General features: G+C 38.0%; 1 protein-coding gene across 8 annotated transcripts in view; it reads right to left on the reverse strand.

Moving 5' to 3' along the window:
• ENOX2 (ecto-NOX disulfide-thiol exchanger 2) overlaps positions 1-12,204 on the reverse strand; it is a 289,504-nt gene that overhangs the window by 210,678 nt on the left and 66,622 nt on the right. The gene's annotated exons all lie outside the window — the stretch shown is intronic.

The following is a 12,204-nucleotide window of genomic DNA, read 5'->3' on the forward strand; positions in this document are numbered from 1 at the left end:
AATTTCCTTTTCACCTTAGAAGGAAAGCAGGTGCTAAACTTTCTTGAGTCTTAGCATTGCACATTTAAAATAACTGCTTTACACGTTTGATTTGGAGTTGCAACTCATCTGAGACACTTAGGGGATTCCCCAAAGTGTACCAGAATTTGGGCATATATGAAATTTTAATTACTTTCCATTCCTTTTCTCCAATTTCCTCATAATTGCTCTTCCTGATATGGTCCTATGTTCTTTAGGGGATTGTGGAAAGGGTTCCAACACACTAGGTGGTCTTATAAAACTGCATGACCAGGCAGGGCCATTCCTTCAACAAATATTTATTGAGTACCTGCTAGGTGCCAGGCACTGTTCTAGAGGCTGGCATAACAGGTCCACAGAAGGGATGCACATGTTAAGAGAGTAACAAGGAGAGAAGGATATCTGATTTCTAAGGCTGTTCCTTTTTTGTTTTTAATCAGGCAATGGAACAGCAACTACCATAGGCTGTCAGTAGCAGGTGAGATATCAAACAAGAGGTCTCTTCCTCAGGGCACCCTCCTTTCTAATTCCAGCATAGCACACCTCAGGATCCAGGGAAAAGAGATCTGAAAATTGGAGGCAATTTTGTGCTGAGTAACTGAGACAAACGGAGCACTCTCCAAAGCCAGCTACCCAAACCATCCCTGCCCTGAGCCCAGTTCACTGCCGCTTGCTTTATATCTTGGGTTTAAGGTCACCTTTTTTCTCCTCATCCTTCTACTGCAGCACATAGAGGAAGTTCAGGTACACAAATATCTTTACTCTGGTGAGAGGAAACCTTAAATTTCTACGCAGATCATTCATTCATTCAACAAATATTTAGTAAGCACCTACTATGTGCCAGGGATGGCTCTTGGTGCTGGGACTGTATCAGTGAACAGACAGATATTAAGCCCTACTCTCATGGAGTTTACAATTTAAATGGGAGTTGTTGAGGTAAGTTACAGTTAATGTTGCAATAACCCCACAGCTTAATAGTGGTTCAGGTGATTACACATTCCCTTCTTGTTTTTCCTTTCTCTAGCTACTACTACAGAGCCCCGCCTTTGGGCCTATGTCTTTTTGCTGCTTTTTTAAAAACTGAAGTGTAGTTGATTTACAAACCTATATCAATTTCAGGTGTATAACACAGTGATTCAATATTTTAACAGATTATACTTTATTTAATGTTATTATAAAATAATGGCTATATTTCCCTGTGCTGTGCAATATATCCTTGTTGCTTATCTATTTTATATATAGTAGCTTGTATCTCTTAATTCCATAACCCTATTTTGCCCCTCCTTCTTTCCCTCTCCCCATTGGTAACCACAAGTTAGTTCTCTGTATCTGTGAGTCTGTTTCTGTTTTGTTATACTCACTAATTTATTTTGTTTTTTAGACTCCACATATAAGTGATAACATACTGTATTTGTCTTTGTCTGACTTATTTCACTAAGCGTAATACCCTCCAAGTCCATCCATGTTGTTGCAAATGGCAGAATTTCATTCTTTTTATGGCTGAGTAATATTTCATTGTGTGTGTGTATATATATATATATATATATATATGCATAAAACATCTTCTTTATGCATTCATTTGTTGATGAACACTCAGGTTGTTTCTATATCTTGGCTATTATAAACAGTGCTGCTATGAACACTGGGGTGCATGTATCTTTTCAAATTAGCATTTTCATTTTTTTCAGATATATACCCAGGAGTGGGATTGCTGCCTCATATGGTAGTTCTATTTTTAGTTAAAAAAATTTTTTGGCTGCGCTGCACAATATGCAGGATCTTAGTTCCCCAACCAGGGATCGAACCTGTGCCCCCTGCAGTGGAAGCATGGAGTCTTAACCACTGGACCCCCAAGGAAATCCCTATTTTTAGTTTTTTGAGGAACCTTCATATTATTTTCCACAGTGGCTGCACCAATTTACATACCCAACAGTGTGCAAGGGTTCCCTCTTCTCCACATCCTTGCCAACATGTGTTATTTGTGGCTTTTGTAATAAAATGGCAATAAGTATATTCCTATCAAAAATTACTTCACCTTCTTGGTGTTTTGATGTTTCTATATTCCACTTTCACACCTATATATAGCCTGGATGCTCTCTTTCAGCTGCCTCTACTCTTTCAGGTCCTCAGGCACATCCCCTTTAGTTGTGATTATCTCTAATGAACAGAGCTCTCCTTACAATGGTACTCCATATTTCTTAAATCCTGGTGACAGCAATTTGACCCAAAGTACCAGGGCACTGGGCTCTGGCTTTTAGTCTTGGGAATCTCTGATCAGCCTCTTAGCTGAGCCTCCAACTCCATTTACAAATCCTTGCTTTCCTTAATTCCTCTCTAATATTTTCTTTTTGTTTACTTTGTACTTCTATTTTTTTCCTGACAAACATTTCTCAACCAAGGTGAGAAAGGAAGACAGCTGGGAATATGAAACAGCAGGATTCAATTTAAATAAATCTATTTGTTAAAAAAAATCTGGATTGTCAAGGATGATTTGAAAAAGAAAGTTTCGGAGGCCAGGTACCATGTCTTCATAAAACTCTGATCTCATATATACACTATTGCTTCCTGTGGAATTTCTGCAAGCTGTTCTTTAAAATAATTGTGCTGTGTGTTTCTGGGTTCTTATGAGGTTTTAACATTTTGAAACCACAGGGGCAAACAGGAAAATCTTAAAATGTGATTGCTCAGTAGTCAAGGAAGAAATTTCCCATTTTCCCCACCCTCCAATTTTTTCCATCCCATCTGAAATAGAAAACAAGCTGAAAATATTTCAGTCCAAAGGGTAATTTTATGAAAAAGATAAGCACCTAGGAATAAAGGCTTATAATGAAAGTGTCTCCTCTACCATAGAGCAACACTAATGTAATTCAATAAAGTTTATAAAACCATCCCTGCCAATCAAAATCTAGAAAAGACAATTTCCTGTTTGTGGAAATAGATGTGATACTGAACAGAACCAAATCAGGCTGCAATTAACTTTGAAAAAAACCTGATACACTAGATTCAGGTTAGCTAGAAGAATGTTGCTGCATTTTAACACATTTGCATACTAGTTTAATAAAATTAAGATTTCCAAGAGAATTCTCATCCTAGGGCATGGAGAGGGGGAGCGGAAGGAGTTATATAGAAAAAAAGTTATATAGGAAAAATAGCTGCCAGTCACTGAGAGTTTACTATGTGCAAGGCACTTTTCCAAGTGCTTTATATATATTTTCTCATTTAATTCTCACTATAATTTTAACAGGTGGGTGTTCTTATTATCTCAGTTTTACAGATGAGGCAACTGAATCTCAGAGATTAAGTTAGATGTGTAAATTTACACAAGTAATAATAAGTAGAATTCAGACACATGTCTGCTCTTAACTGCTAGGCCATGTTGCCACTCATAGAATATATAAAAAATATATCTATATAATATATACTTACATATAATAAATCTATATATTTATAATAGATAAATTCTAGATACCCAGACTGCCTAAATCAGTTACAGTCAACTATAATTTACATCACACAGGAGCCCCTGGGAGGTACAGAGAAGCAGGGTGAGGGAAGGTAATGAGCACAGGCCCACATCAGGACCCAGGCAGATCATTTCTACACTCTTGGGACTGTTGCAGGATGAAGTTCCCAGGCTTCTTTTTAAACATGAAAACACCCTTTTCTTCTGATTTTAAAATAATGCATGCATATTATGATTGTTGCTGTTTTAAAATCAGACAATAGGAAATGTTTAAAAAAGCAAAAATTTAAAAAAGCAAATGAAAATCTCGCCCTTACTCCTGCCAACTGGTAATAACATTCTGTGTAAATCCTTCCAAACATTTTTTTGTTTGTATACCTCTAGCCTCCCCCTCCAATAATTGTTTTAAAAACAGGACTGTACTGTGATTTTATTTTATCCGTTCTAACATATCATAAGTATCTACCCAAAGAATATAGATATCTGTTGCTGTTTTAATGGATTTATGATATCCATTATAGAGATGTACCATAATTTGCTTAGCTATTCCTCTCTTAAATAGTTTCCAATTGCCATGATGATAAAGAAAGCTGCAGCAAACACACTGATACATCTTTGGTAAATATTTTATCCTGTGGTCATTAACCCTGAACTTGAAATTCCACAAGACTTCAGGAACCTCGACCTTACCTATGTGCACTCCCTTGATAAGTTACGGCTAAAACATTCATTCACTCATTCATTCATTCAACAAATATTTATTGGGTGAACATGTTGTTCCAGACACAGGCCTATGCTCTGTGGATATGCAGTGAGTAAAACAGACAAAAATCTCTGCCCTCAGAAAGCTCACATTTAGAGGATGAAATTAATGATAAACAAAATAAATGATATTGTGTAAGAAGGTGGCAAGTGTTAAAGAGAAAAATAAGCAAGAAAAGGGGAATTTCTTCTACAGTCATTCAGCATTTATTCTCTCTATCATCATGCTATTCCGTTTAATTCACTAAACATCTGTTGAGCCCCTACGTTATGTTCTAGGTTACTGTTCTAGGTATTGGGAATGGTGCATGTAGAGCTGAATGAAATATGAGTCTTAGGGTAGAGAAGCTCACAATTATTTTCTTCCTTGTGACTTAATCATTTCATCTGTGTGTGTTTTGTCTTCACAACTAGATTAGAAAACCCTCAAGGGCAAGAGTCCATGTTTTATACTTCTCTTGTGTTTTCCTGAGCTTTTAGCATAATGTTTCTTTTTAACAGAATTAATGGTTAATAAATGCTTGTTATGTACTGTAAAAAAAAATTCTAAATGAATTAGCTAGTCATGAAGCAGCATGACAGAGTAGAAAGAGCACTTGATTAGGAGCCCTGAGACCTAGCTTCTACTCTAAGCTCTGATGCCAATTAATTGTATTGGCTTCAGATGAGTCATTTAACGCCTCTGAACCTCAGTTTCCCCATCTATAAAACAAGGATATCAAGCTAAAGGTTCTATAACATCCCAGTTAGCTCTGCCATTCTATTACTCTACTGAAATGAGTTATGTCACATGTATTACCATGAATGTTTTGCCTTTGGGGATAACATACACTAGAAGCAACTCGAGGAATAAATTCTGCTAAAAAGTGTAGCCTTGACGCAAGCAGATCAGCTAGAAAGAGGGAGATGATTTCGAAAGGAGAAACTTTTTGTGATAGCAAATGGAGCTGCCAGCATAGTCTTTGAACTCTCCTTCACCATCAGCCAAAGAGAAGCTTCAGTTAATCTTCACTAAAAATGACAGTCTGCAAGTATTTTGGACCTCCAGGTCGAGGCTAAGTTGGCAAGAACTAAATGAAGAGAAACCATTTTACAGGGTCACTGCTAAGCCCAGAATCATGGGATTTCTGAAGAAAGTGTTTATGGGTGACTAAATCAAAGGCCTCAGTTAGGTCAATAAAAATGGTTCTAATAATATATGCCTCATACATTGTTTCTGAAATATCATTGGTGCTTTAAGTAAAGTTGAACTGAGAGAAAGGCTAGCTGTGAAACATAACTAGACTACATTTAGAGAATTCTCTTCTCTAGGGGATTGAGCATCTGGGAATTTTATTAAAAATTCATGTAATGTTGGCAAGGCACATGGATCAGTGTATGAGAACTCTGATTTTTGATCATTTGTACAATGCATAATGCCAAATTGATCAGTGTCTCCAGAAAGAATGGACACATTCAAACACTCAATTGGCTTTCAATGGGGATTCCAGCCAGTTTGAGGAGCAATTGATTGAAAAATCTTATGCTTTTTTTTTTTGCGGTACGCTCCCGTTGCGGAGCACAGGCTCCGGACGCGCAGGCTCAGTGGCCATGGCTCACGGGCCTAGTCGCTCCGCGGCATGTGGGATCTTCCCAGATCGGGGCACGAACCCGTGTCCCCTGCATCGGCAGGCGGACTCTCAACCACTGCGCCACCAGGGAAGCCCAAATGTTATGCTTTTATGTTTGTATTTCTCCAGAGAAGTTCTTGATTAGCTTCTCTCCAACCCACTGTCTTCCCAGATCATCTTTTGTTGTCATCTTTGCCACAGGAAGTAGTGATAAGCACACTCCTAGACGCCCTTCCAGTTCTCTCAAGACAAAGGAGGTTAATGATAGTGTCGTCTCACTTCTACTACTGACAGTGATGGAATTCCTAAAGAGCTCATTTTTCCCTGAAATACTTTATTTTAGAAAGGTAGACAAAAAAAGGTAAAGAAAGGCTGAGGAAGAGAAAGAAAGGGTAAGCTATTTAGCTATATCTGTGGGTTATTTTCCTCATGGTATGGTACATTTGTATTTTTCAGTTAAATGAAACCCTTTGTGTTCTGGGTGAGAATGCTATATGAATCACAGATGGCTTTTGTAATTGGCCAATATTAGAAATACAAAGGTGTCTGAATGAATAGATAAGTGACATTATCATAAGATTGTAAAGGGAAGAACCATATGGCAGATTAATGCAAGAAATTATTAAAATGAAAGAGTTGGAATTTGAAAGTGGGTGCTAATTTCATTTGGATTATAAACTATTGCAATTAGAAAAGAGAACCCTGGAAGCTAATCAGTTTTCATTAATGGATTTCTTTTGGTCTTGTCCAATGATTTATAAATTTGTTTTTGCAACAGATCATTGGAATGACTTCTCTCCATGTGATGGACCAGGGCATCAACTTATACTTTTCCTGTGCGAATAGCTCATCTACATGGTAACACAAGTGAAGCCTGTCTACCTGTGAGCTCTGAGTACCCAACTAAGTCCGCAAAAGGCCTAGAAAGGACATGGCTCTCACTAACCAGTAGATGTGTCAACTTAGATTCATATAATTTTAAGAGTTGAAATGGGCCTTTGAGTTTACCTTACTCTTAACCCCGCTTTCAGTGAAGTAATCTCACGCACAGCATGTCTGAAAGCAGTACCTAGACCCTGCTTAAATACTTTCAAGGCTGGAAAAGTCCGTGCTTCACCAGAACACCCATCCCACTGCCAGACAATTTGAGTAGAAAGGTTTCCCCATTACGCTAGGCTAAAATCTGCCTTTTTATGACCACCTGAGCTCATATCCAGGCTCCCTCACTTATATGATGTTGAGTATTGATACATTACTTAATCTGTGCTTCAGTTTCCTTATGTGTAAAATGGAAATAATAATAGTACCTACATTTTAGGATTATTGTAGGGATTAAACATGTTAATATAAATCAGTGCTTAGCACAGTTCCTGGCACAAAATAAGTGCTCAATAAATGTCAGCTATTGTTTTTATTGCTAATACTATTGCTACTTTTATAACAACTATTACTGTCATGACCATATCAATCCTAATCCTCTCCTTTAAATCAGCTCTTCAAATATTTGAAGACTCCTATCTAAAGCATGAGCTTTAGCACTGTGTATCCTATCTCTGCTCTTTATTAACTCTATAATAGGTAAGTGATCTGACACCTTCAAACCACATACCTCCAAGAAAGATAATACCTCCTGCATAGGGTGGTATGAGGATGAAATGAAGTGATATATGCAAAGTGCCTGGCACACAGTAGGTACTTAAATATATGTCAGTTCCCTTCCCCTTCTCCATGCCTAAGTTTTCTCTTTTCCAGGCACTAGAAGCACCAATTTCTAACCTTTCTTTATATGACTGGGTTTTCCAGTCCCTGACCATCTTTTTTTTTTTAAAGCTTAGCAAGAATCATTTATTTATTTATTTATTTTTTAATCTAGTCTTTGTATTTTATTTTCATTCACGTTTAAAGATGCTAAATCTTTTAAAATATATATTTATTGGAGTATAATTGCTTTACAATCTTGTGTTAGTTTCTGTTGTACAACAAAGTGAATCAGCTATAAGTATACATATATCCCCATATCCTCTCCCTCTTGAGCCTCCCTCCCACCCCCTCTATCCCACCTCTCTAGGTCGTCACAAAGCATCGAGTGGATCTCCCTGTGCTATGCAGCAGCTTCCCACTAGCTATCCATTTTACATTTGGTGGTGTATATACATCAATGCTACTCTCTCACTTCGTCCCAGCTTCCCCTTCTCCTCTGTGTACTCAAGTCCATTCTCTACGTCTGCATCTTTATTCCTGCCCTGCCACTAGGTTCATCAGTACCGTTTTTTTAGATTCTATATATGTGCTTTAGCATACGGTATTTGTTTTTCTCTTTCTGACTTACTTCACTCTGTATAACAGACTCTAGGTCCATCCACCTCATTACAAAATAACTCAATTTCGTTCCTTTTTATGGCTAATATTCCATTGTATGTATGTGCCACATCTTCTTTATCCATTCATATGTCGATGGACACTTAGGTTGTTTCCATGTCCTGGCTATTGTAAATAGAGTTGCAATGAACATTGGGGTGCACGTGTCTTTTTGAATTATGGTTTTCTCAGGGTATGTGCCCAGTAGTGGGATTGCTGGGTCATATGGAAGTTCTATTTCTACTTTTTTAAGGAACCACCATACTGCTCTCCATAGTGGCTGTATCAATTTACATTCCCACCAACAGTGCAAAAGGGTTCCCTTTTCTCCACACCCTCTCCAGCATTTATTGTTTGTAGATTTTTTGATGATGGCCATTCTGACTGGTGGGAGGTGATACCTCATTGTAGTTTTGATTTGCATTCCTCTAATGATTAGTGACGTTGAGCAGCTTTTCATGTGTTTGTTGGCAATCTGTATGTCTTCTTTGGAGAAATGTCTATTTAGGTCTTCTGCCCATTTTTGGATTGGGTTGTTTGTTTTTCTTGATATTGAGCTGCATGAGCTGCTTGTATATTTTGGAGATTAATCCTTTGCCCTGACCATCTTTGTTTTATTCTAGTTTTTCAAGTGTTTTTCTTAAGATATAGTGCCCAGAACAGAAAGCATTATTCCAGAGGTGTGATCCAAGTATGCCATGCAGAGTAGAGTGAAACTTCAGTCTTAAGGTTCTTTAGTCTTGGGAACATACAATTCAGCTAAAGGCATATGTGGGCAAGGCAGGGGTTAGGTGTATTCTCTTATCACCATGATTCCTTTTGCTCATTGATTTCCTTTTCCCTGGCCCATGGGCTAATGAGTGATCAATTCCATCAAAACTTCAAGTTACGTATTGAATCAGAGCAGTCGTGCTGGCCAGCTCTGGTAGCTCTTTCCTAGGACTCCACTTTCTCAGCAGGTTGCGATGCATACATAATGCAGTGAATCTAATTCCTGCCACATATATTGAGGGGCATTACTGCCAAAGTGTCTCCTCCAATCCATTTTATGTGGTTGCTTTCCAAAGCAACTTATTGAATTAAAAAGATAACAATTTTAATCATGCTGGTTAGTGCTGATTAAGCACCTCCGGGCATGTACAGAGGTAGAGTGCACGCTTTGAAAGTGTAAGGCCAGAGTTCAGTTTCCACCTGTCCAATTTTCTAGAGGCAGTATAGAATACCTTGAGGCACTAAGAATCAGGGAACTTGAGATAGAGCCCTTTCTATGCCACTAACTTAGTGTATGATCTTGGATAAGTCATTTAACCTATTTGTATCATAGTGCATCATCTGTACAATGAGAGGGTTGGATTAGATAAATTTTAATGTCTCTTACAGGTCTAATAATGTATTCTGTTCTGTGGCCTAATGACTAATTAAAGAATTATATTTTCCCACACCATCCTTATTTTTTCAATCAATTATTGCTGAGGAATAGCCCAGACAAAATGGGATTTTTAAACAATTTTTGTAATTTTAATAGAGAACTGAAACAGTTGAACATTCCTCCTCTCATCCTGTTGCTTATATACTTTTAAATCAGTCAATTAAATTGTGTTTTACAAAGATTATCATTATATATCCAAGCTGAAGTGGAGAGTTTAACATCTACAATCGAGGTACGACAGAAAGAACTACATTGAACAAGACCGTTTATAATGTATTAACCATGGGAAATGCCTTAGAACTTGACTTTGAGTAAACATTATATTCCTCACAGCTCAACTTAGTAATATGCTGTGAGAACATCTGAGAACATATATCATCCATAACTTTGAGTCAGCAATCACACAATAAACATGTTTTAAATTTTTGGTATTAATTTAAATCTTAAGGTAGTAGTCAAAACTACTGTAAAGCAATGCCTTTTTACCCCTAGTGCTTATAAAAGTATTAATTTACAAGAGATTTCCAATATGCAGGCTTATCTTTTGGATAAGTTATATTCTTTTTTTACAATCCTGTAATAAAACAGCTATTAAAGCTCTTACTCTGCTCTTATGAAACCTATAGTCTTAAGAATAAACATTGCTGGTGATATTTATTAATAAAAAATGTATCATAACACTGAAAAAACCTGTGTCTTTGTGGCTTCTAACTCAAGAAACACCAAATTGAGTCATGGGCTATGAATTATGGTATTTGGACACTGACAGTAGCATAATAGGACTGTTTTAGAGGATAACATGGTCTTTTCCCTCTATAAGCATGCTCCTAAATGTTAAGAATGTTTAGTAAGTAACACACATACACACACACACTGGTGGGTAGGAGTTCCTATAGTATTTTGTGGAGTATATTCTATTTGTTATCACCTATTTCTTTATCAGGCTAAAAAGGCAGTGCAAATGAAAACAAGAAAACTATGAAGAATCTCTCTTTTTCTACATTTTGGCATTCTTCAGTTAGATTCACGCAGTGACTGAAAGACGAACCCAAAATAATAGGGGAGGGTGAAACCTTGGCTCACTACAGCATCATTTATACTGATATTTCTAAAGGTCAGAAGAATTTAGGCTGAGGCTAACTTCCCATCGTTAATTCACTCCAACATGACAATTGCTTCTATGATGACGAGGTTTCCCAATAATCTTCTCTGTGGCTAGAGAGGAAGAAACAGCAGAATTTCCAAAGGCCTATGTCTTTACTCTGCTTTCCCCAGGTGGGATCCTTGCTGTTATCCCTGAACGGTGACTGAAAGGCCACTACACAGCAGATGGTAAGAAAAGAAGACCAAAGTTTAACAACCATCACCACCAACATTAAGCCTCCCTTTGAAACAACAGGAACTGTGAAATCTAAGTCTACATTTCCGTTTAAGGTCAACAAAGCAGAGCCTTCTTAGGGGAGAGAGGGTTTACTGCCTTTCTTAGCAAAAATACACCAAGCAAGAATACATCAAGCAGAAGATAATAATGCATCCCTAATTCAGTAATTGTCATAGGACTCTTTCCTTCTCCTCAATTAAACAGTTAACAGGGAGCTGGGATTCACACAAAGAAATTCACTCCTCCTCTCCTCTTTCCCAGTTTGATTTATGTATAGCCCCTAGAGACATAAATTAATGTCTTCATAGACCAAAAGTCCCAGCTGTTTTGGAAAACCTGTGACAAAGCTTAACTAAGGTTCATGCATGCAAACATAAAGCCCCCATAATTACTAAGCTGGGTATTACAAAGCTGGCTCCTCAATCAAGGGTCTAAAGCCAGCATTATTGCCTCTCTCATTCCCAGCCTGTCTGGCCTGAATATACCTATAGTGCTAATTTAGTACTCCCTGAGGCATTGTGGATTCTGGGTAAACAGACACCTTAAGTGAAGCTGAGGAAGAGATATAGAACTATAGGGATTTAAAACCACAATTCATCATTTATTAATATCAGACAGAAGCACTGGAAATCTGTGAAACTCCACTTATAGATCTGATTTCCTTGGTTTACTTGTTCTTTTTTTTTAATGGTAAGAAATCAAAAAATGACATGACAAATTTAAAGAAAACTCTAAAAGATACTTGACACCCTCAATTAGTTTTTTTTTTTTTTTTTTCGATACGGGCCTCTCACTGTTGTGGCCTCTCCCGTTGCAGAGCACAGGTTCCAGCACGGGGCCAGCCACTCTGCGGCATGTGGGATCTTCCCGGACTGGGGCACGAACCCGCGTCCCCTGCATCGGCAGGCGGACTCTCAACCACTGCGCCACCAGGGAAGCCCCTCAATTTAGTTTTAAATGAACAAAAGACAAGCCTCCCCTCCACACCCTGCCCCTTTGGGAACATGTGGCCAGCACCTGCTGTTCCCACTTCCTCTTCTCTCATCCACTCCTTAATCACTGCATTCTGGATTCTGTCCACAGCATTTTACTGAAACAACCCTTGCAAAGGTCACTGACACTCATTGTTGCCAAAGTCAATGATCACTTTTCAGTCCTTATCTTACTTTCTCCCTGCAGCACT

The sequence above is a fragment of the Phocoena sinus genome, chromosome X, assembly GCF_008692025.1.
Source record: "Phocoena sinus isolate mPhoSin1 chromosome X, mPhoSin1.pri, whole genome shotgun sequence".
Lineage (NCBI taxonomy): Eukaryota > Metazoa > Chordata > Mammalia > Artiodactyla > Phocoenidae > Phocoena > Phocoena sinus.